The sequence below is a fragment of the Lepisosteus oculatus genome, chromosome 19 (assembly GCF_040954835.1).
Source record: "Lepisosteus oculatus isolate fLepOcu1 chromosome 19, fLepOcu1.hap2, whole genome shotgun sequence".
In the NCBI taxonomy this organism is placed as follows: Eukaryota; Metazoa; Chordata; class Actinopteri; order Semionotiformes; family Lepisosteidae; genus Lepisosteus; species Lepisosteus oculatus.
Window position 1 is genome coordinate 3,853,990 of NC_090714.1, and position 22,315 is coordinate 3,876,304.

The following is a 22,315-nucleotide window of genomic DNA, read 5'->3' on the forward strand; positions in this document are numbered from 1 at the left end:
TAGAAACCCAGGCTCACTGCTCCCAGTTTCTTTTTCGGCTTTCGGGACGCCCCCAGCAGCAGCGCTCCCTCTCCCTGTTTATCTCCGGAGGGGGGGGGGCGGGGCGGGACAGCGGACGTTTTCAGTTTTGTTTCCTTTTTCTCTCCTGGGTTTGGAATTTCGCCAGCTTGCAGCTGCGGCAAGGTGGGTCAGGGGGTTAATGAGAGATGGACTGTGCAGGAGTGTGCCTTACGCGAGTCCTGCGAGAAGAAAGGTTTGCGTGCTGTCTTAAAGCCTTTTTGCTTGACCTTCTACTCGCCGATACAGGAAACGACCCAAAAGAAAGAAGCAGAAATATTCATTCAGGCGATGTCAATCCCTTCCATCACAGAGTGCATCTCGACTTTACCACAATGCAGAAGATCAGTCGAGATGAGAACCAAAACGTCTGTTTCAGACAGCAACACTGTAGGCTACCGCTGTTGCCCTCCCAGAAACCTCAGTCTGTGTTACTCTGCCCTGCCCTACCATGCTGTGGTGTAATGGGACTCCCAAACTAGCCTGAAAAACCAACTCCGACCATAAACTAGCCAAAATCCATCGATGAACTGAAGGTCATTTTAGCGGGATGCTAGTCCAATGTTCGGTTACCCTCCACATTCTTCACATTTCATAACCCCACCCCAACAGTGAGATGTAACAGAACTCCATGTTTCTCGTCTTCTCTGTCATCACCTTCCTGGCCCACAGCTGGCTTTTGTTACCCACAATGCACCACGTCTATCCATCACCATGGCAGCACAAACACATTAACCACAGTGTCCTGACAGGCGGAGAGAGGCGAGAGAGTGAGGAAGAAGCTGGGGGAGGTGGACTTTAGTCCCCTGGCCACCTCATTGAACTCCCCTCCAACGAAATTCACCACCAGCAAGTGTTTTCCATAGTTTCATTTTAAAGGACATAAGCAGTCAGCCTAAACCTGCAATAAAACTTAAAACGAAACCACAGAAGCTGTAAGGGAAAGGGAAACCTTTCAGAATGTAAGTTGTATAGCTACTGGAGATAGCGGCTTTTTTCTTGTTAGTAGCAGAAAATGCAGTTTGTCCTTCCTACCTAAACTGATATAATTCATTAACAACCATGACACAAACCGATAACTCATCACTTATGAGCTTGAAAGTTACAGGAACAAAGAGGAAGTTGTGTGCGAGCTTCAAAGTCAGCCTGTGATGTATTGGAAATGCCCAGGGAGAATATTTCTTCTTGAAACACTCCTTATTTTGGATTTATGGCTTGACAGGTTTGCCTTTGCTTTTGGTAATCAAGAAGACGCGTGAGGGCTGAAGCAGAAAGCTTAGAAAAATGGCCTACCTTTGTCTGGGGTCATGTCATGTCATCTCTTTTGGAAAAAATACAAAGTTCGTTGCACTAAAGCCAAGTCATCCCTTTGTAAAACTGGACTATTTCTTGGTTAATCATCTTTCTGCCGCTGAGCACTAGATCGAGTGAGTTTTTATGTTGTTCAGGGGTCATGTGAGGACTGTGTTTAAGCTTTTTAAATTATTGCATTAATCAATAAGAAGATAGCAGTAATTTTGGCACAGGTTTTCTCATATTTAGTTACAGCTTTTTCTCAGTGATCTATCCCCCTACAATAGGCAGAGACAGATCCAGGATTTGTGTGTTAATCAAGGCTGAGTCACTCTTTAAATTACTGGGGTGTAATTTAAACTGCACTCGGCGACAGGAGCAAGGCACTTTTCAAAACCTTTTTTAACCAGGAAGTAAGAAGCCATGAAATAGCTTGACTGCTGAGCTTAAAGGGTCGACAAATTTAACAGAACCATAACCATTCTCGGTGCCTGTAACCAGCTACCACCTGTTCTAGTGAGGTCGGTGTCAGTTCAGACTATCTCCTCTTGTTAAAGCAATTAAACTGTAATTGCTGAACTTCACTGCCTTTTCAAAAAGGTGTTAAATGGTCCTTCAGTTTAAAAGCATGGTGTTGTGCTTTTTGGTGTTGCTGGAGTGGTCCAAAGTTAAGATGCACCAGGCCCCTGTTCAGCAGAGGATTTCTGATGGACTCCAGCTGTTCTTGGAGTATTTTAGAAAAGCAATCAGAGCTCTTGAGATTTTTCACATTTGTGGTATTATTTATGAGGTCTAAAAAGAAAAGCTGTAGCTGTCTGGGCCGCAGAAGTCCAAAACCAGCATTGGGTTTGATCAGCTTTTTTTTTTCTCTTTTGATGTGTAACAGTGTCTGGTTTAATGCACTGTGTGGAAAACCAGGTACCCATCACGCCACATACTGCTCTGGCTGTGAAGAAAGCACACAGGTTTCGCTTTGTGAGTCCGATAAGCATCGACATGTACCTGCCAACACTGATTGTATTCCGAATCATCTTAATACGGGCTTCTGACGTGTCGCCCTTTTCAGAAAAACATTTACCTTTAAAGTGAAAACTACTGGCTGATCTGATATGGTATTGAGCAGTCTAATAATGAAAAAATCACTGGAGTCACTGCTCAGTCACACAGCCTTGGTGTAGAAGATATCCATGCAGCCACCATATTGTATTGCTCATGGCTTGGAATTTTCAAAATCTGCACGTCATTTGGGAAGATTAAGAAGCATTTCTTTTATGGTTCAAAATTTTACACTAGAGCAAAAACAAATGTGTTTAGTGCCGTTGTGCCGCACCTGACAGTTGTTAGGGGTGTGCAGTAACTCAACGGTCTGGGTCTCGTGTGGTCAGCTTACAGTAACCGGAATCTTTGCTCTCCAGTCAAGGAGTTGAGGACAGGAGAAGCTGGAGGATCACTGGCAACAGCGGGACTGAGAGATGACACTGGTTTCCCTTCCCTAACCTGTCTGCCAGCTCCAACCTCGAAGGTAGCGTTGTGCGCAAAACCAAACAGGCGTAGATGAGCATCTTTCTTTGGAGGCGAACATTGCGATAGCAGGAGAGAGGGGGGAAAAATCATAAACAAATCACCATCATAAAAAAAACGACAGCTATATCACACCAGGGGTAGCTATAAAAGCAGTATCGCTCATGGGGAAAAAATTAAAAGGTGAGGATTCCTTACAACGTTTGAATACACGGATGAAGTGCATTACACAGCGAAAGCGGAGCAGGTATACGAAACCGCGCGGGAAAGCACCCAACTTAAGAAGTGTCTCGTTTCCCTGGCTTTGTTGACAAAGTCGGCGCTCCGTGCTGTGCTGCGGGGGGCTGACGTGGTGACTGACGCAGGGCCGATGGGTGTGTGGGATGCCTCCACAGGCAGCCCGGCAAGGTGGGGGGCCTGGTCTGTGCCCAGGCGCGGGGGGGTTCCTCATGCGTGGCGCGTCAGCTGGCGCGGGCCCAGCAGCACCTGTCTCTGCCCCGCCCTCGCTTGCCTGCGGTGTGGGAGGGGCTGAGTACCTGTCCTGCCACTGACGCCCAGCCAGGTGCGCCAGCCAGCCCTTAGATCGCCTTGCCTTCTCTGCCTGCCTGTCATGCACGCCTAGGAGGTTTTTCACCACCTTTGTAGCAGCGATATAACAAACGAACCTTCCTCTACATAACAAATGAACTGGCTTTCATTTGATCTGAAGCGGAGATGCTTAGTCCCAAGTGCCCACTTTCTCAGCTGACGTGAAGAGCTTTAGCAGCGTCAGGATACAAGGAAATGTCCCTGAATAAACTCCCACTTGCCTTTTAGTATTATATCATACTCCAGAGCAGGTGTTTGCACTGGATTAGAAATGAGATGCCTTATTTAAAATATTCCGCCATCTTGCTTTGCCAAGCAGTCCGAGATAATTGATGTGCAACTATCCCATAGTTCACCTGGCTCATGAAAAGGCCAGAGTCCTACAGGGTGTTTCTTATTAGAGTTGTGTTTTATACTTTTACTTATTCTAAGTAATGTTCCTGTACGGTCTGCGCTGTGTAGTGCAATGGGAGGGGACGGCGAGGCTGTCGTCGGGTTTCGGTGAACTCGGTGACCGTCCGCGCCGAGTCCCACCCTGCGAACGCCTGCCAGCAGTTCCTTTCATAGCCGCGTGACTGCGGAGAATGTCCCTCTCTCTGTCACGCGTGCCGCTCTCCGCACGCTTGCGTCTGGGGTGGCGGGAGGCACCGCGGTCGCGTGGTGCCTGAGACCCGCCCCCTCGCTTCTCGGGAATGTGGGACTCCCGCCCGCTCGGGTGGCGTCTGGCCTGGAGTCAAGGAGGCGTTCGGAATTTCATTAGCCAGACCGAGATAGTGCAAAAATATTCCTGCTCCCTCTTGGGTATGGGTAAGAACAAAGGCCAGTCGGCAGAACTAGCCCATTTTTGGGAGCTGATCGATCCTGGGATCTCATCCTGCTGTTTCTTGCAAAAGCCCAGGGTATCGGCGTCAGCAATACAGTCGAGTAGCTTGTTGCAGACTCCCACAACCCTTTGTGTAAAGTGCGGCCTCTTTGTTCTTGGTTGTAAATGCACTTCTAGTAGTATTTTCCTCTGCTTGGCGTTCTCGATTTCGAAAACTTGTATCAGTTCCCCTCATAGTCTTCTCTTCTCAAGGCTGAAAAGGTTTGATTCCTTCAGCCTGTCAGTCAGTAAGTTCAGCCTTATTCTCATAAGGGAATATATCTGGCTGCTCTTCTCTGAACTGATTCCAGAGCAACAATATGTTTTCTATAACATGATGACCAAAATTGTACACACTATTCAAAATTCCTAGTGTATTATCCCTTGATTTAAATTCTGTGCCTTGAGCTGTATAGCCCAGCATTCTGTTTGCCTTTTTTATCACTTCCCTACATTGTCCAGAAGATGTAAATGAAGCTTCAACATAAACATGCAGTGCTGTCCTATTGCAGAGACATTGTATATATCTTACGAACAAACGAGCCACTATTGAATTTAGCTGCCAGTTGGTTAATGTGAGGAACTGGAGCCCGTTTCTTGATTCTACATCTGCGCCTTGCTGGGAGACACTGAAAATAGACCGTAATGCAAGCTACTGTTATTTCTTCTTTCGAAAGGTAGATGTTGATGTGCAGCCTTAACGCTTCGTGCCGTGTTATTGGCTGGGGTAGTTTATGGAATAAAACAAATGGTTGTTTTTTTTCTTCGAATTTCTGCGCACGTCCTTTGCCCACCATTCACACGTCGAAACAGACAGGCTGGCACACTGAACAGATGTGCCCGGAGCACTTAAAGTCTGTTTTCTGTGACTGACTGCGCTCACCTGCAGTCTGTACACACAGGGGCGATTAAAAAGCCGTGTTCTAGTGAAGTGTTTGACAACACCGATTGCAGTGGTTTGCATGTGTTCTGCACTGCAAGTGCCTGTAGTCATGAACCTGGAATTTATTTGTTTTCCCCCAGATGCAATCAGTCCCTCTCTAGTTTAGGAACACGTTGCTTCAAGCCATCTTCATCCCACACACACTCGCTCTCGCACACACACGTACACACCCACTTGCCCTGTCTTGCACGTTTCAGATACACAATCTGTGTGTAATTGTGAAGTTTGCACTGATTTTCTGACACAAGTCAGATCCCCCTACATGCCCCTCGCGGTTCTATTACATCTGGAACAACGCCTGGCCGGCACAATGAAAGAGCACTGCATGATTTCACCCCGTTTTTGTCTTCCTTTGCACTTTTCCCACCTTCTTTCTCCAGCTTCACTCACTGCGGAAACCCATTTACTGTTGCTTTCCCTTCCTTCTTCCGAAACGCTGACGGACAGACTAAATAAGATTGGTAGCAAACAGCTAGAAGAAAGGAGAGCTGAGCTTCCTCACACTAGAGGTCTGCTTTTTCAGAAGCTCGGGGAATGGAAGAGTTCCGCGTTCGCTGCTGAAGCTGAAGGTGAAGGGGCAGCAGAGTAACTGAATAGCTACTCAGACTTGCTAAAGCCATTCCTACAAGAGGTCTTCTTCCAGACAGTTCTGTCTGAGACTGTTCTGGAGAAGTTAGAAGTGCATAAGACTGCAAAGAAATGTGAGACGATTGCTCGTTGTTGAAGCTAGTCGTCGTCTCTCGTCCCGACTTTGCGGGTGGCCAAAGGTGTGGTAACGTGTTTTTCTCAAGAATGAAGAAGGAGGACTACGAGTCGTGCTTCTCTCCTGTCGGTAAAAGCGTTCTGTTTATACAGATCGGGTCGTTTCTTCCTCGTTCCTGCCTGACATCACCTAGACATCGCTGTACGAGGCCACGGCTCCGGCCTACCGGTTTTTCTTGCTCCTCCGTGACTGTTGGTGACTTTTCAAGTCAGGCAACAGCGATTCTTCCAGAACTACACAAAGACAACCCAGAAGCTCTATGCTTCTTCAATTAATTAACCCCTTCCTCATCCGCTACCTGCTGTTAAAACATTTGCAGTGATTTTTTTTTTTAACCAAAGCGAGAAATGAACTAAGGATCTACCAGATGATGCAATCGGTGTTTATAATCAAATTGCTGATCTATATAGTGTGGGAGAAGCTATGGTTAAATACACTCACTTAGCATCTTTTGGTATGGAGTTATATGTGCTTTTAGGTGCTCCTTACACATGTACTGCAGGTTACCTGGTGAAATTTCAAGCTTTGGGCGAAAAACCTCGGTTAAAAAAGTAAACTGAACCAAGACTAGTTTGTGAGAAAAAGCCAGCAGAGGTATTTCTGCGGGACTGCAGCGCAATTTCATCTAGGCCACGCAATAATGCCGGACGCCCTGACCACTGTGATCTCGTTACAGAGAGATTTGCGCTAATTCCCCCTGCCTGAGAGGAGAATAAAAGGGTCTGATGCAGATTAGCCTGGAGCAGGCGACCCTGGCGCTGCTGAGGAGATTAAGTTTTACGGCAGCTAATTAAAGGCGAGTGGAGGAAGAGAGGGCAGGCTGGAGTCCTGGAGCCAGCTGTAGAGAGGCAAGGAGGGGGGGGCGGTGAACAGGATTGTTGTTAAAGCAGAGACGACCCGTCTGCTCTCCTGAACTGCACGTGCGACTGGGTCTTTCTGCACGGTTCTGCATCACCGGCAGCCCGGGCTTTTCGGGCTTCATCAATCAGGAGGGTCTGGGTCCGTCCTGGGCCGGGCCTCGGGCCCAGCTGCTGGTGCAGTGGGGGGTGGGGGGGGCGCACGGCATGACCTTAACTAGGCCCAAACAGTGGCTCCAGGCCCCGTCCGCGCAGTCACAACGCTCCGAGCTCTTGAACGATTCTTTTGTGTCAGCAGTCTGTTTTGAGTAGTTAAAAGTTATGGGGCTTAATCTTTTTTTTTTTTCAAGGAAAGAACTGTACAATTGTCCCTTTATGGGCCAGGAACCTATCCATCTTATTTTTTTAAAAATGGGTCTATTCAGAGTTACTACTGCATTCTGTTACACAACCCTGAAAGTGGCACTTTTTATTGCATGTCTAGTTCTAGGTGGTCTTACCACAAAGTGCATTAGACAAAACACTCCCTTCTTCAGCAGCATATTTCTTTGAAGCATTTATTGTTCTGTTTAATGTGCCACCAGTATATGTTCTTCAAGTTAAACAAGAATTCTGTAAAAGGTTAGTCTTTGACCAAAATATCCCCTTGTGAAAACCTTCTAATGTGCTAAGTGGCACAGAGCATCTGTCCCCTTCAGCACTTATTAAATCTTGGTCTTTGCTGAATCACTGAGTTGTACTGTTCCCAGTGAAAGGCTCTGTGAACGAAAGATATATACTGTATATCCCTATATTTTGAAGTTGACGAGTTGAGAAGGACTTGATCCAAGATGCAGTCACTATAGATTATCTCTAATGCTTCGATACAAGTGTTTTCTTTTCTTCTAGTTAATGAATCATTCAGCCCAATCAATGAAACAAGATGGAACTGAAACCTAACACTGTATTGTATGACATCCTAGATTACAACAGGACAGTCACGTCAACGTGTCAAGGCAAGTGGAGCTAAACACGCAGTCTTTGTTTTCATAGAGAACTGAGATTTTATCCATATACTGTAGCTAACCTCAAATCACACCACCTGTGCTTAAACTGGTGGTTTAGTTGTACAGTATGCACCCTGTGTAAATTATTTCATATTATAATGTGCTCAGAATAGGGAGTTCTGCTTAGCAAATGAATAATGATAATAATCTTAATGTTCATCATCAAATGTGATTGTAGACACATCTGCTGTAGTAGCTAGACACATAGACACCTCGTAACTACAGTGACCCAGCCTTGCGAGAGACGGGTAACTTGAAAGGCAGGATTTATTAACTCAAGCTGGGGACTCCTCTGGGAGCATGTTTGTGTTTAGCTAGCAGTAAAAATGTTGGCAGTAACGCGTCTCAGCATCTGCCCAGAACCGTGTGGAAAGAGAAGAAGGGGGCAAGCTCGGTGTATTCGGAATTTCACGGAAAGTTTTTAAATGAACGCAGGCCTGAGTTCACCAGAACTTGGGCGCCTTCCTGCGCGGTTTTGGATGCCTTTAGTCCTGCCCTGCTTTTGCTGCACTGCACTTCACCAGCGCGTGACCTGTATGAGACCTTACAACAGGACGTTTCTTCACCCCATTTTGTTCGGTCAGCGAGACTGGAACCCTGTGCTCTTGGGCTGGGGTGACAGTGAAGGGTTCTTACAGAAAGGGGTGAAGACAATGTGTGCGGGAAGGGAAGGGGTGAGAGGATCACGGGTGCTGTCAGTTCAGTACTTTTAACCACAAGTGGAGCTCAACTGCGGAAAGAACACAAGACAAAGAACTCCACCTCGAGATTAACACAGCTGTGCTCCCATCACTCACACACAATAGGAGCCCCAGGGCAGAGTGAGAAGGGCAATTAACAATGTGAATAAGAATCCTCCTTCAGACATTCAACAGCTACTCCTTTAACCTGGCTTCCGACGAGATTTCTGACTTCTGGGTGACTAATCTGCTTGTTTTACATTCTTGCACAGGGGGTTGGGTAATAAGGAGAAAGATGATCAGTTTAATAAAGTATCAGCAAGTAAAACTTAAGAAAAAGCTCTGTAAAAAAGCGCATTACAGTAAAAAGTGAATTCATTTTCAGGATCCCGCTATATCAGTATGTTTTGTCCACAACATACACATTTTATGACCCGTAATTTGTTTTCTTTCTGCATGCAAATGTTACTCTTATTAATACTAAACTGCAGTAATAAGCTTCAAAGGAATCGTCTTGATGAGTCTGGGCATTTACATTTGCCAAATTGCTTTCCAAAACCAGCCTCAGAGATGAAGTAATTTCTGTAATTGTATTCTCCTTCGAGCAATAAAAAAAAAATTGAATGTGGTCCTGTAAGGCGCAATTAAAACAAATGTAAAGAAAATGATTTTTTTTACAATAGATTTGCAAACGTTCCTTCACGATTGGGTTAGCTGTGTTCTTTCTGCGTCCTGCCATTAGAAGCCCATTTCAGTAGTATATATACTTTGCAGCCTGCAGGTGGCACTGTTCTGGTATTTGAGCTGCTTATCCAACCTATCAAGTGAAGTGCTTCCTTTAAAGAAATACTGCTTCCAGTTTTGTCAGTTTATACATACACAGAGGGGCCATGCTGCTGTTGAACTGCAGACTGTGCATACAGCCACATGAAGAGTGATGACATTTTCATTGATAGCAGCTGTGATGAGAAATAAGAATAAGGCCATGGCAGTTTTAAAAAACGTACTTGAGCTTTGGAAAATGCAGCAGCAGACCTGAACACGCATGTGCGCTAAGCGGAAGGGCTTCGGATGAAAAGCAGGGCTGCTGTGCTGATGATGCGACTGGTCTGCATCCAGCCGGCACACAGATCACAGAGGAGGGGACTGCTGTGTGAAATCTGATCACAAAGCCCCCCACCAGCTGTAAGAGCATCAAGGGTGTGCTCTTACTGGAAGAAATCTGCAGGATCAGGTCAATGATCAAATCTAGTGGACATCAACTGATCTATTTTCCTTTTCTTGAAATGAATACGTCTTCAGGGACTGCACAGCAGAGTCATAACTGGAAACTCACCCAGTCCCGTATGTCAGGGGATTTGGACTGTACATTTGTCTACTTTCTGTAGACAAATGAGCATGCCTAAAGAGAAGGGCGTAGTCCAGATTTCTCAAAATACATCCATGCCACAGTATAAATATTGACTTCCTGCCTAAGTGTCACCAACAGGTCCCTTGTGTGATGTTTAAGGCTAGATGTCCCCATACTGTCATGATTATGTCTGATTTGCTTTGTATTCGGTGTTGTGTCACGGTTTGCCTCATGTTTAATACAGCAGGGCTTTATGTACCTTGAGGAGGACTGGGCAGCAGTTAACTGGGAGGAGCTGTGCCGGCCTCCTCTGTGTTGACCATCCTGTTGGGCGTCTTGAACTGTTCAACCTTGTTTCTTATGAACCCTCTCTTGTGTACCTGAGCTCTGAAAGACTGCTGGGACTCGTCATGCACGACAGTGTTGCACTGAGACCCGGAGAGCAACACCCCAGGGTCACTGACACCAGGGCGCTGCACTGTGCTGGAACTGTAGGCCCCCCTGTAGCTGAGACACTGAACCAACAAACACAGGAATTTCTCCTGACACCAAGACCAGGACAAACACACAATACTGTTCGGTACAGCTGTTAAACATTATCCTTCTTTTCAAAGAAAACAAAACGGCCCATGTATTTTAAAAGGAATCTGTTTATTAGACTATTTCGGCCAGGGATGGATTTGTAAACACCATTTTATGTATAAACAATGGTTTAAAATGCCCCCAGTAGCTGTGAAGGCAGCTTAGGTTCAGAGAGTTTGTCACATTGTGAAAAAAGTGTTTTACCTACGCATCTTGATGGGGATTTGTAACATTTGCGTGGTGTATAGAGAATATATATCTTTCTATATTATTGTACAGAGGCACATATTTAAATATTATTAAAGGTACCCTTGTAGGTTATATTGAAAAAAAATAAGGGTCAAATGTATACTTTGGAAGAGCGTTGAACCAAGTTAAAGAACAGAGGTAATCTGTTGAAATCAGAGGTAAAGGAAACGTTTGTTATGCCAAATAGTATGTAATATTCAGCTTTGGAATAGAATCAGTCGCTCTTTGCAATAAATCTCACTCTGGGTAAAGCTTTGCCTTCAGCCGGACAAGATTGTTTTAAGAAAAACTAAAAGTACAAGCGGAATGGGACCTCGCAGTGTCTGAGTGATCAGTCTCTGACGGATTTTGCTTTTTTTTCTGGTTTCAGTGAGTTTTAAAATAAACGAAGCAGTAATCAGGTTACTGTTATCTATTCCATTTCCTGCCTGGCTGTCTCCACCAGTTACAAGCACAATATATAGTACAGTGTGTGTGCAACAGGTTTTAATCTCCCGCCCAGTGCGGCCCAGCACTTCTGTGCCTGAACACAGCTGTTCTTTAACAGCACGAGCCCTTGCATCTGATTTCTGTCTGTGGTTTTTCCATTAAAGTGTAAATTGCCCCACTTCTTAACAAACCAAAAACCACCTCTTTAAATCGGAAAATGTAGTCAACAGAGACGCAGCTGTGAGGCCTAAAATTCCTTTCGGTTGGAGTTGCGCATTATGAGCCTGCTTTTTGGCGCTTCGCTCTAATTGGCAATGTGCTCCAACTCCATCAGAAAGGCTGAATGCGTTTTCCACCCGTCGCCGCTTTGAAGACCAAGACACGAGAGCCCGTGCTCCTCTCCTCCCGGCCCTCTGCTTGGCAGATTGCGCCGCTACTGCAAGTGCGCAGATCGATAGGCAGCGGAGCCGTAGAGCCAGCAGTGCAGACAGGCAGCAGCTCAGCGAGTCGCCCAGTAGCATCAAAGGGCATCGCGCCCCAGACTGTCAGGATTCATTGCAGCTGTAATCATCAGGGAGCAGCCAATGAGCTGCTGTCGGCCCTCTTGAGAGGGAATAAGCCCGACTGCTGGTCAGGCCTGGCGCGTGACTGACTCGTGCTACTGTCGAGACGGAGCTCTGTTAGCCATCCCACTGGCACTCAGCTCACAAGCCACAGGCGCTGGCTTGACCCGGGGCTGGGGGCAACTTGACTGCTCTCTAGAAATCTGAGAGGACTTGAGCTCTGCTGTACAACACTAAAAATCATTAAATGCACCAACAAACCTAGGACTGCTCGCACGCTACCAGTTAAATCTATTTAACTATTACGTTGGAGCCTCTTTAAGATGGTATATTTTCTCGAGGCAGATTAGCGACAATCACCAGAAATATATGTGCAAAGAGCTCAGGTCTCTGTGAGTGGCCCTTTTTGTGTTTTTGTTAGAAAGCTTATCAAGTCCAGGATGACTCCTGGCTGATCCAGGAGAGGATCTCACTCTGATCACTCTGTGATCTCCATGTAATTACAAAGCTACAAAGTTGGTCTCTATGATAAAGACATTGGTCATCCAAACCTGGATTGTGTCACTGGATAACCACGCCCAGTGTTTCCTGAACCGCTGGGTTGGGAATGGATTTAGTTGGAGAGTGTGTCTCTTTTATAGTGTCACCTGGGTGACGTCAGCGCTAGGCACGCAGGCTAGCACTGGGGAGACTGCACTGTGTCAGATGAGGTGGGTGGAGTAGAAGAGATGATCTACAGTATGTCCAATCCAGGGGTCTCTACCCCCTGTTCTGGTGAGCCCCAGTCTAGCAGGTTTTACACTTTCTAAATGCCTGGAACAATGTACCTATGCTAAAGAAGGTGGTGTGATCAATCAAGAAATTTAGAAATCAACTGGAACATAAATGAATGTCCTTCATCTTTATTGCTCCATTGCTTTAAACTTGTGTTGCTCTCTATAATAGGAGATTTAGGATGACCTGTACAATTGCTGGATTGGGACTCACCAGGGTCAGAGATGAAGGTCCCCAGTCTGATCATTCCAAATTACGTTAATAATTTTAAAAAAGGAAAGTTTTGTGAAATCAGACAATGGGAAGGTCTGTTTGCGCTGAGTCATGGCACAACACAGACGAGAAATAACAAAACGTACCTGTCGTTGAGCTGTGACATGTTTTTGACTTCCCTGGGTTACACATGGATTATAATGGGCACTGATGAGACAGTATGAGAGACCCCCCCCCAGCTGTGCAGATTAGCCCCAGAGTACTTAATCACTGCATGTCAGTCACTGTCTTTCTCTCGCTTTGTCCTGGGCTGCAGGCCTGACAGGCGTGGTGCCTGCAGGTGACTCAGGTCGTTTGTTTGCGGTGTGGTTTTCTTTTTTTTTTTATTTACGCAGGCTGGGTAAGGGCAGCGAGTTCGCCATCGGGGTAACTCCGATGACCCACTTTGTTTTACACTGGTTTTCATCCTGAAAACAGCATAATTTAAGACATTTTGTTGTTCACTTTTCAAAATTGGTGGGCAAAATATTTAACGTTTGTCTCTGTATATTTCTAGAGTTAACACCATACAGAAGAAGACTTCGTAAACAGCTCCTAGCTCTTTACTACTTTTACGTGTAGTCCCCGTAGAAAAAACAAACACTTTTATTTAGTCCTTTCAACAAGAGCAGTGATATACTCCAACCCCAGTTTTTTTTTACTCGGCTGTGATCTTGTCCTTTTGATGTACGATCATAAAAGCATCACAATAATAACAGAAATCACAATACTGCCAGTTTGGTTTGTGAAACCCCTCCTCTTTCATGTGTTAAAAAAGGGCCTTTAAAGTTCCAGAATAGCCTCTCTCATTTCACCTGAAACTCTTTTTACACAGTAGCCTGGCTTCTCTTGTCTTCCTTTCTGCGCCTAAATCTGTCGATCCCCTCAATCTGCTGGATATCAGGTTTGACTAAGAGGCGTTAGGCTCCAGTGTGAGGACAGTCAGCCAGGCACAGTACTGCTCCTGATTTCTGCCACATCTCCACAGTGCAGGTACTCGCTAGTCGAGGCTAGAGCATTTCTGTGAAGAACAGCTCTGACCTTGACTCGACTTCATTCAGCCCCGGCTGAAAGGTTTGCCTCGCAATTGGCAAAATTGGAACACGATCGCAGAGGCGCAAGAACGATTTGGTTTTCTGAAAGGCTGCTTGTCAGGGGAAAAAAAAAAGAGAATGACGCCCCAGGTTCTGGAACCAGCTTTCTCTTTGTTTGTTCATTGCCTGCTTGGGCCAAACCAACATGCCACTTCTTTGATCTGACCGGCTGACAGCCTATCAGCCTTTGCGGCTAAACCTCAAGCGCAAGATAAAGTATGAACACCGCCTGAAGTGCTGTCCTGTTATTCTTGATTCACGGTCAAATGCTCAACCCCCGAAATTCCACAGACAGTCCGTCCTGTTCTGCCCTGTGCTATCCCTCAGAGTACAGAGACACACAGCTCTCCTCTCTTCTCACTCCGTCGTCTTTCAACAGAGCTGACCCTTTCAAAGGTAGAAACGCTGGAAATCTAATCCAAAATCCAGCTGCTGTTTCAGGGACCTCTGAAGGCTTTTTAAATGGCTTCGGGGCTGCATCTGGAATGACGCTGTGACATTCTTTCCCGCAGTTTTCCATAATTCAAGCCAATACATCACCAAGATTTACTGAGCGTTGACGATCGTGTTTAATATCGTCAAACTCCTCCGTGCAGGATTTGAGGATTTTATTTGTGCAATAATAGAAGATGAGTTACTTTGTGGTCTTCATTACGTTTCTTCAGCTATCAGCAGTCCTAGTTTTCGCCCTCTCTGTATCCTTCCAGGACTGTTAAAATGTTGGGGGTGGATTCCCCAAGCAACAGTACAGATTTTGCTAAACGCCACTAGGGGTAGAAATGGAATTATTCAGACAGCGCTGGTTCACTCCCCCTGACTGCCTCTCCTCCATTCAACCGTGAGCTGAGATGTAAAGACACAGCTGGAGCTTCCAGATAATGAGTATGTAATAAAAAATCAACTTAAAAAACCTTACTAGGGATCCCCGCACAAATATACATTTCAGGTCTCAAACTAGGACTTGACGGCATTTTTGTAGCCTCTAACAAGGCGAGTAATCATTTCCCTGTGGCTTTTGGACAGGAGTTACAGTTGCAGTTACTTTTGTAAAATGTGCGCACAAGTTACTGAGTGTTTAAAGTAAATATTTATGGCAAAAGTGAAGCACAACTCATGACGCATACATAAAACCACACTCCCACCCCTAACCCCCTCCCCACCCACCCCCCTGCCTGTCCGGCTGCTTGCAAAATACTGGAGTTTAATGTTATGAAAGGCTCTCCAGACAATTAATAAAACTCTTGCTGTTGATGTTTGATCCTCAGTCGACTTTGTAGTGGCTTTAAGTCATCTGTTAACAAGATGTCGAAATTAAAAATAACGAGATCCAAGAAACCGCTGGGCCGAAGAGAAAAGACAGAGAAATGAGAGAAAGCAAAAGAGCTCTCTGATCCCACAGACCTTCTGATACTACAAAGAGTGAGAATGAAAGACGCTGGTTTTAAAAGCATAAAACTTCCCCTTTTAACATCGCGACTGGGAAAATGGATTTGAAAGGCCAGATCACACAACAGCACAGCCTCCTGCAGATCGTGCCTGCCTCTGCGAGCTGCCTTTGGTAAAATATGATGCAACTGCACTGTGCACCAACCTGTTTTTCTGTCCTTATTTCATTCTCCAAGACTTTTCCCACTTTTATTTCCAATTGCTAAGCCACAAAAGGATAAAATGAACCGAAATGGACTCCGGAGAAAAACAGAATACCATATGACAGCAGACAGTCAGTGTAATCACGCCTGGAGTATGAAAGGCCATGCCTGAGAGGGCATCACCCTAGAGCTCAGAGGAGAGCAATGTCTGAGGAAACCAAGACAGAGGCTGGAGTGAGAGCAGTTATTCTGTGCCTCAGTCCTTGTGTCAGAATGACCTGGAATTCACGATTCTTGCTGTATCTGAAATGACTTGCGGATTTTTGTTTTTAGAAACGCACACGCTGAAGTTTGAATTAAAATGTCCAGAAAATGCCCTACTTAGTTACTCTGTGAATACCGTAATATACACTGGATATTTGTATCAGTCTCAGCTTCTAAGGGAAGATTTTAGACTTCCCCCCGTTCAAATCCTTAAGGTTTAACTTTCACCTCCTAATTATAAGCCAACAACTGGTAATTACAAGTTAGATTAAAAGCCATTTTTTATTGCGTTCTCAAATGCAGCTATTTGTGGTTGCGTTCTGGGACTTATTCAGTCTTTCGAACTGCAGTCAGAATGTGGCCAGTGCTCATTTCCCTGCGTTTGCTTTTCCAAGACATTGAAATAGACAATGGCCAAGCCTACAAAGGACTTGGGGCTTTTTCAAGGAAGACTGAGAAAAAGGAAGCCCTTTTCTCTCGGGGTTTCTTTCTTCTTGCTGTGGAACATGGTGGCATTGTGGGTTTTCTTTTATGTGTTTCTGTGGTCATTTTGTTTTTATCATTTTGGCAGAAAGCACAGAGGAGTCCTTCTTGTGTCCAGTTGGGCTGGGTTAAGTATAATCCAGCAAAGGTTTGTTGCTTAAGTACGCAGTGCCTGGTTGCAAAAACCCCTTAAGTTTTTTAAATAGATTCTTGTCCCCTTAATTCAGCTTTTGGCCTCAGTGTGTTCAGTTGCTTTGTGCAGTGCCTATAAAGCCAATTGACATTTAAGGGTAAGTGTAAGGAGCAATTCAGGTTTTGGTGTTTTATGCAACCTGCTAGGCCTTACAGAGCATTGTGATGCAGAAGTCTGTAAAAACAGTGAATACAGTGTACCTTGGCTTGGACTCACTGGGCTCATGCTTGTTTGGCAATCAGGCTTCGGTTCTCAGAACAGGCGGTGTTGCCACAAATGCCTCAGTGAGGAGGAGGAAAAGTCAAGAGAATGAAGTTGAGAGTCTTGCCGAGATGTTGCAATGCCGCAGTGTAAAAGTACATGGTTAAGGGCCACAGGCTGTTAAGTCTCTGGTGCTCTGTACTACCTGCAGTGGCTGCAGTGGGATCGGACTCCGCCGCTCAGAGCAGAGGGCATATTGTGCTTTCCGCCCTGCCTGCTCCCATCCGTCACCCGCTCCCTGATTGCTCTCTCCGGCCCGCAGGTGGCCGACTCCCGACGGTGGGGCAGCGTGACTTTTAACCCCCTGTGTGGCCCCTGTGGTGCAAGCTGTGTGGCTGAGGGGGCAGGTAGAGAGTGCTAATCGTGAGGGAGAGTGTCTCTATCATAGAAAACTGTCTGGGAAGTCCTGGTTTTCCTGTCCGAAACTGTAACAAATTTCCAGAAAACGTTTTGCCCTCCCTCCTCAGGGCATTTAAAGCTTTTAAGCTTTAATCACTCATTTCTTTTGTTTTGACAGTGATTCGCAGATTTAATGTTAGCGGTTTTATTTTGGACTTTATTTACAGAGGTACCCGGACAGAATGTCCCTTTTAAAAGCTTTTTTGATGTCCCCCCCAAAAAATCACAATTTCACAACCCGAGCCAGCTATCTGTTGGTGTTCCTACTCTTTGGTCAAGTACTTTCCGGAACTTTCTTACTCTAGAAGTTGACTTTGTCCTTGTCTTTTCTGGCTGATACATTCGTCACTTGAAAGCAAGTGGTTTATTTAAAAATTCTACTTACTGTATTTCTGCCGAGCTTCTTGTAAAAGCCCTGTTGCGTGTCAGTTTCGGACTCTGAGAGAATCACCGCCCTCTGTGAGGTCGGAGGTGCTGTAAGTAATTAAAAATGTGTCGGAAAAAGGGCCCTCTCTCAGTCCTTTAGAAGTAAAAAGTCTTTTTTTTTTACCATGAAAACAGACTTCAACAAAAGACCAACACAATTATTTCCACCAGCACATATTTAGAAAAGCACCTCTTTTTAAAGTTTCAAAAGGGATTAACACGGGCCACACAACATCACTGAAAAGTGAGCCTCTCCATTATTCTTTCGGGGAGCACAGCATTCTTCTGCTAATGCGGTGCCATTTAAACATCGTTAGTGAGTGCCACTGTTCTGCCAAGCCAGCGCTGGGTGGAGCTAAGGACTCTTGTTTCTCAGGCTGTGAAGGAAGGCGGGCAGGGGATTGTTGTACCAGCTACCCGGACTCCAAAACACCTTGTGCAAAGGGGTTTCTCACTTTATTCAGTCAGTACCTCTAACTCCTATTTTTCCTCATGTTTTTGTGCAGTTCTGAGAATCCTGTGGTTGCTGCTGTAGGTACTTGACCAATAATGGCATCCCCTGTTGGAAAAGACAACTTCGGGGCCCTGGGCATTCCATTAAGAGTTGGTGATTTGAGGGTTAACCTCCTAACGGGCCACTAGAGCAGTATATGTCAGACAAGAGCACTAGGCTACAGACAGCTTATCGCCATTAGTCACACCTGCCAGACGAGCGCTGTTTTCCTACAGCTCTGAGCACCACTGCACAAACTCTAGACTCCTCCAAATAGACTCCTCTTTTCCATGGGATGGAGGAGAGGAGGAAAAAAAGAGGTAACCTCGTAGCGTGGTGCAGTTTCTGTTACTTCTCCTCTGGTCGACAGACTGTACTGTAATGAGGGCCCTGATCTTGGGACGCCATTAGGCAAAGCAGAACAGGCAAGCAGATGGAACCAAACTGAATTAACATCGGTTACATGCAGAGATGGTCTGTGCTAAAAAACTAAAAGAAAAATGTTTGCAAAACTAGCTCCTTGTAGCATGCCCGGAGAGATCACAGAGCACGAGGCTGTGGCTGCACTGTTGTGCATTCTCCAGAAGGTTTTGTAGCGGGTACTGTCGGTCAGGATGACGTGAAGGAAACTGCCAGGGCTGGCTGATGAGCACACAGGGCAGCGCAATGGCACTGGGGCCATGTGTGTGTCTTGAGTGGCTTTGAACGTCACATACTGTACTTTCAATCTGTGATCTGTTGTTAATTTGCAGTGTGTGTTATATATCATGTATATGACATTTACAGGCTGCTGGCTCCTTCACAAGGCAGCTGGTCTCTGATGTGGGCAAGTAAGGTTTATATTAAACTTTTCAACTGGGAATTCATCATTACACTGAGAGCCGACAGATAGCAAACTGAATATGATTCCTCTACTTGGTGTTTCTGCATAACAGTGCTGTAAATTTAAGAAGCCAGGCTGCAAGGATGTCTATCCTTTGATTAGTTACATTAAAAAAAAACAGCAGTAGACAGATTTTCGAGGTAGGCTATGACAAGGGGGTAGACATTTCTCTTGCAAATTTCTGGTATTCATTATATGTCTGTAACAATTAATAACTAAGTAATGATTTGACTTTTGCTCCTTCCCAGTTGCCTCCACTTGTTTGTAACCATTCTTAGGTATATATTTATTCGTATTTATTCTTTAAGCAACTGGCATTTGAATGGACTTGTCTCTGTGTTTGCTGAGATAAAGGATATGTGAGCCCAGCAAAGCATAAACACATGGTGTGACTATAAACAGGGGTGGGGAATGGCGTAAATGTTGATTAAAGATGACACATTAATTTAGTATTAATGGCACTGAAACCACAACATTGTCCTGGTGTAAGACCTATATCTTTTGGCGCTGGAGTGGAAAATGACAAACCTGCTGTCAGATTTGACGAATTCCAGCTTGATCCGTATTTCAATCGTACTTGGAGCGGACAGGTAAGCGCGGGTGGGATGTTTTTGTAAAGCTGAGGAGAGTTTATCTGAAATCAGGCAGATACTCTGGGGTTTCACACCAGCAACCCTGTGATCAGCAAAATGCTAAGCATCCGTGCACGTCTGCGTGAGTTCCTTAACTTCCGTCCCTGCGCAAGCCCGACATCTTTTTGTTTTAAAGCGCTATTAACACCGGAATGATACGACTCTTGTTCCTGTAGAGTGTTTTAAAAGCCCTAGGAGCACTGCACAGATTTTAAAACTGTTTGCAGCCTTGCATCGCATTAGCTCACTCAACCTGACCTTTAATCTGGCCAGAAATCCTGAGACAGTAGCTGTCTGATGGGTGATCTAGTGCTCCGTGGAAGGTTCTGAACAGCGGTGACTGCTCGGCTCAGTAATGGGGTGTGAATGTGCCCAATTACTTGTAAACCGGCCATCTCGGCAGCACAGTCACTTGCTGACATTAGATGATGCAGCCAGCAAGATGACTTTGAGTGTCACATTCCACAGAAGAAGAACAGCAGATGTTACTTAAGTAAATAAAGCCACCACTGCAATGCAGAAATAGGAATGCATACATTAGGGGATTAGAAACTGACACGTATTAACTGTGAAACCTTTCCGTTAGCACTGTACTGTAAGTATACGGGAGTCTGTACTAATTTTATATATTCTGTTAACTACTAGAAGGTGTAAACTGCAGTCTTTAAGAAAGATTGAAGTAAATATGGGAAATGAATAATCTGTTGTGCTATATATTTCTACTGTGTATGTGATTGGCCGTCTAGTTATATTTTGAATTAGTCATTACTTAAGTTGTCATTTATTAATTTTCTACAGTTTCTTCAATGATGATATATGAAGTTTCATCCTCAGAGACTGGCTTGCCAGCGTGTTTTATATAAATACTGGAGATTGGCAGAATGGAAGAATATAATTTTTTTTCTCCTCCAATAATAATCAGACCGTGAATGAATCTAGATAATATTTCCTGCTACTGTCCTTCAGTGTGCAGCACGCAGAGTTCACTGCCTTAAAAACATCTTGTCTCTCCAAAAAAAAAAAACTGCCCAGCTCACAAGTGAAACCAGAAAGGAAAGACTGAAATCCATTTGCGCCACTGTCAAAGTGCTGGAGTTAATTTGCGGCACTGTTGTCATTAGTACTTTCATTTTTACCTGTCTTTAAGAGTTGTAAAGCACACTGTGATGTGACGGATCAAAGACGACAAACTGGGCTGAGTTTGTGTTAGTCGGTGCCGCATGTAGAACTGGGGGAGCATCCATTAAACTGTCTGTTAGGGGTGTCTCTTGTCAGTCCGAAAGCTGTCACCTTTGGAAAAAGCCATGCACAGATCCCTGGGCTCTGGGTTAATCCTGTGTATGTGTGTTTTAATTCTCTTTTCATTGCCTTCCCCCCCTCCTTCCTTGCCCTTCCTCTGTTTCTTTTTTACAGCTTGATATCTTTTGAGGATTTATTAGCTTTCTGACTGAGATTGTCTTGGGCCTTCCTCCCTTAGTTTTTAGTTTGCATGGTTGCTGTGACCCAGGAGCTTATTACCTGACCCCCATCAGCCCAGGGAAAGGCTCAGGGAGGGAGCAGATCTCAGAGGTTAAGCCTGCATCTCAGTGGGCTCGCCCCAGCCTTTCTCCGCGTGCCATCCCCAGCACTTCCAGCGCTTTAATTAAATTGCTGAGGCAGCCGGTGAGGAATGTTTGCTTTTATCTGCTCCCTCTTTCCCCTCCTTCTCCGGCCTGCGCACACCGTCTTGCTCCAAACGCATCTTTCCCAAATGTCACCCGCTGAAAGGCTGGCTTGGATTGCACTGCCGGGCTCCATAGCAAACTGGGGGCGCTTGCTGCCAATGTGCAGACAGGGCTTGCTCTCCAAACAAACAGAAAGACACCATGTGGGCTCCTCTCTGTACTCTTGTCTGAACGCCTGCGCCTGGTGTTCCCCTCGCGTCTTTGTAGTCCTAAACGACCTGTCTGGCCCTCTTGTTAGGAAGACAAAACCAAAACCGAAGGTGGATCTGTTTCAAACACAACAGTACCTTTGCGCGGTATTTTTACTGGAACTGTTCTGCCTTGTGATCGGACACACGGCGTTGTCAATGGACAGAGATACACACAGAAGCAATATATTACCATGTTTCAAATTAAAGTGCTATGCCGACAAAATGTTGGATGATTCAAAAAGTACAAGGGGTTAGAATTTTTAACCCATCTGGCACCCTGGTCCATCTTAGATGTCAACTCTGATTATTCGTGGCTTAACCTGTGAGGCAGTAAATGAACAGAAACCAGGAAAACAGACAAAAGGTAACCAGGAATCAAGTTAGTGTTTTAAATCTAACCAAAATCGGTAAGTCGTCTTTCAGTATCAGCCTGAGACAACGGGAGTCCAGGCCCGGGTCAGAAAAGAGAGAGAGGACGGACTGCCAGGGTGCCATTTCGATTCTCGAAATTCTGTGTTTGCAGCCGGGGTGCTAGCAAGGGAATTTGAAAGCCCCCGCTCAGAGCAGACACAGCCTTTTCTTTCCCTCCTGAACGGAGAACGCGCTGTATGCGCCAGGCTAAAATATCACCTCTCACTTGTCGCTCGTGTTAGCCGGGGAAGCTGAGAAATCGTCTCCGACAGCCCTCTTCAGAATCAATCACCTTATTCAGAGGATGATGCCGAGTCCAGGAGGACACTAACCCTTAAACCCCCCAGTGTGAAAACCCTGAACACAGTACAGGGGCAGTACATCACAGTGCTGTTAGAATGTAGTGTCCCCCAAATACCTATCCAATGGGCAAAGCTTGGCACAGCAGGACTCCTTACAGAT

The 22,315-nt window shown here is 45.4% G+C and overlaps 2 protein-coding genes across 3 annotated transcripts in view; one reads left to right on the top strand and one right to left on the bottom strand.

Annotated features, from left to right (window-relative positions):
* Nucleotides 1-22,315, top strand: part of coro7 (coronin 7) — a 190,597-nt gene that overhangs the window by 111,216 nt on the left and 57,066 nt on the right. The window lies entirely within an intron of this gene.
* The window catches only part of vasnb (vasorin b), a 36,994-nt gene that overhangs the window by 11,148 nt on the left and 3,531 nt on the right, over nucleotides 1-22,315 (bottom strand). The window contains exon 2 of one of the 2 annotated variants that reach the window (XM_015359869.2): nucleotides 17,479-17,567. The exons of the other annotated variant lie outside the window; for it this stretch is intronic. The gene's annotated coding sequence lies outside the window, so the exon portion shown is untranslated. The remainder of the gene's footprint in view (nucleotides 1-17,478; nucleotides 17,568-22,315) is intronic. 2 annotated transcript variants of the gene reach the window in all.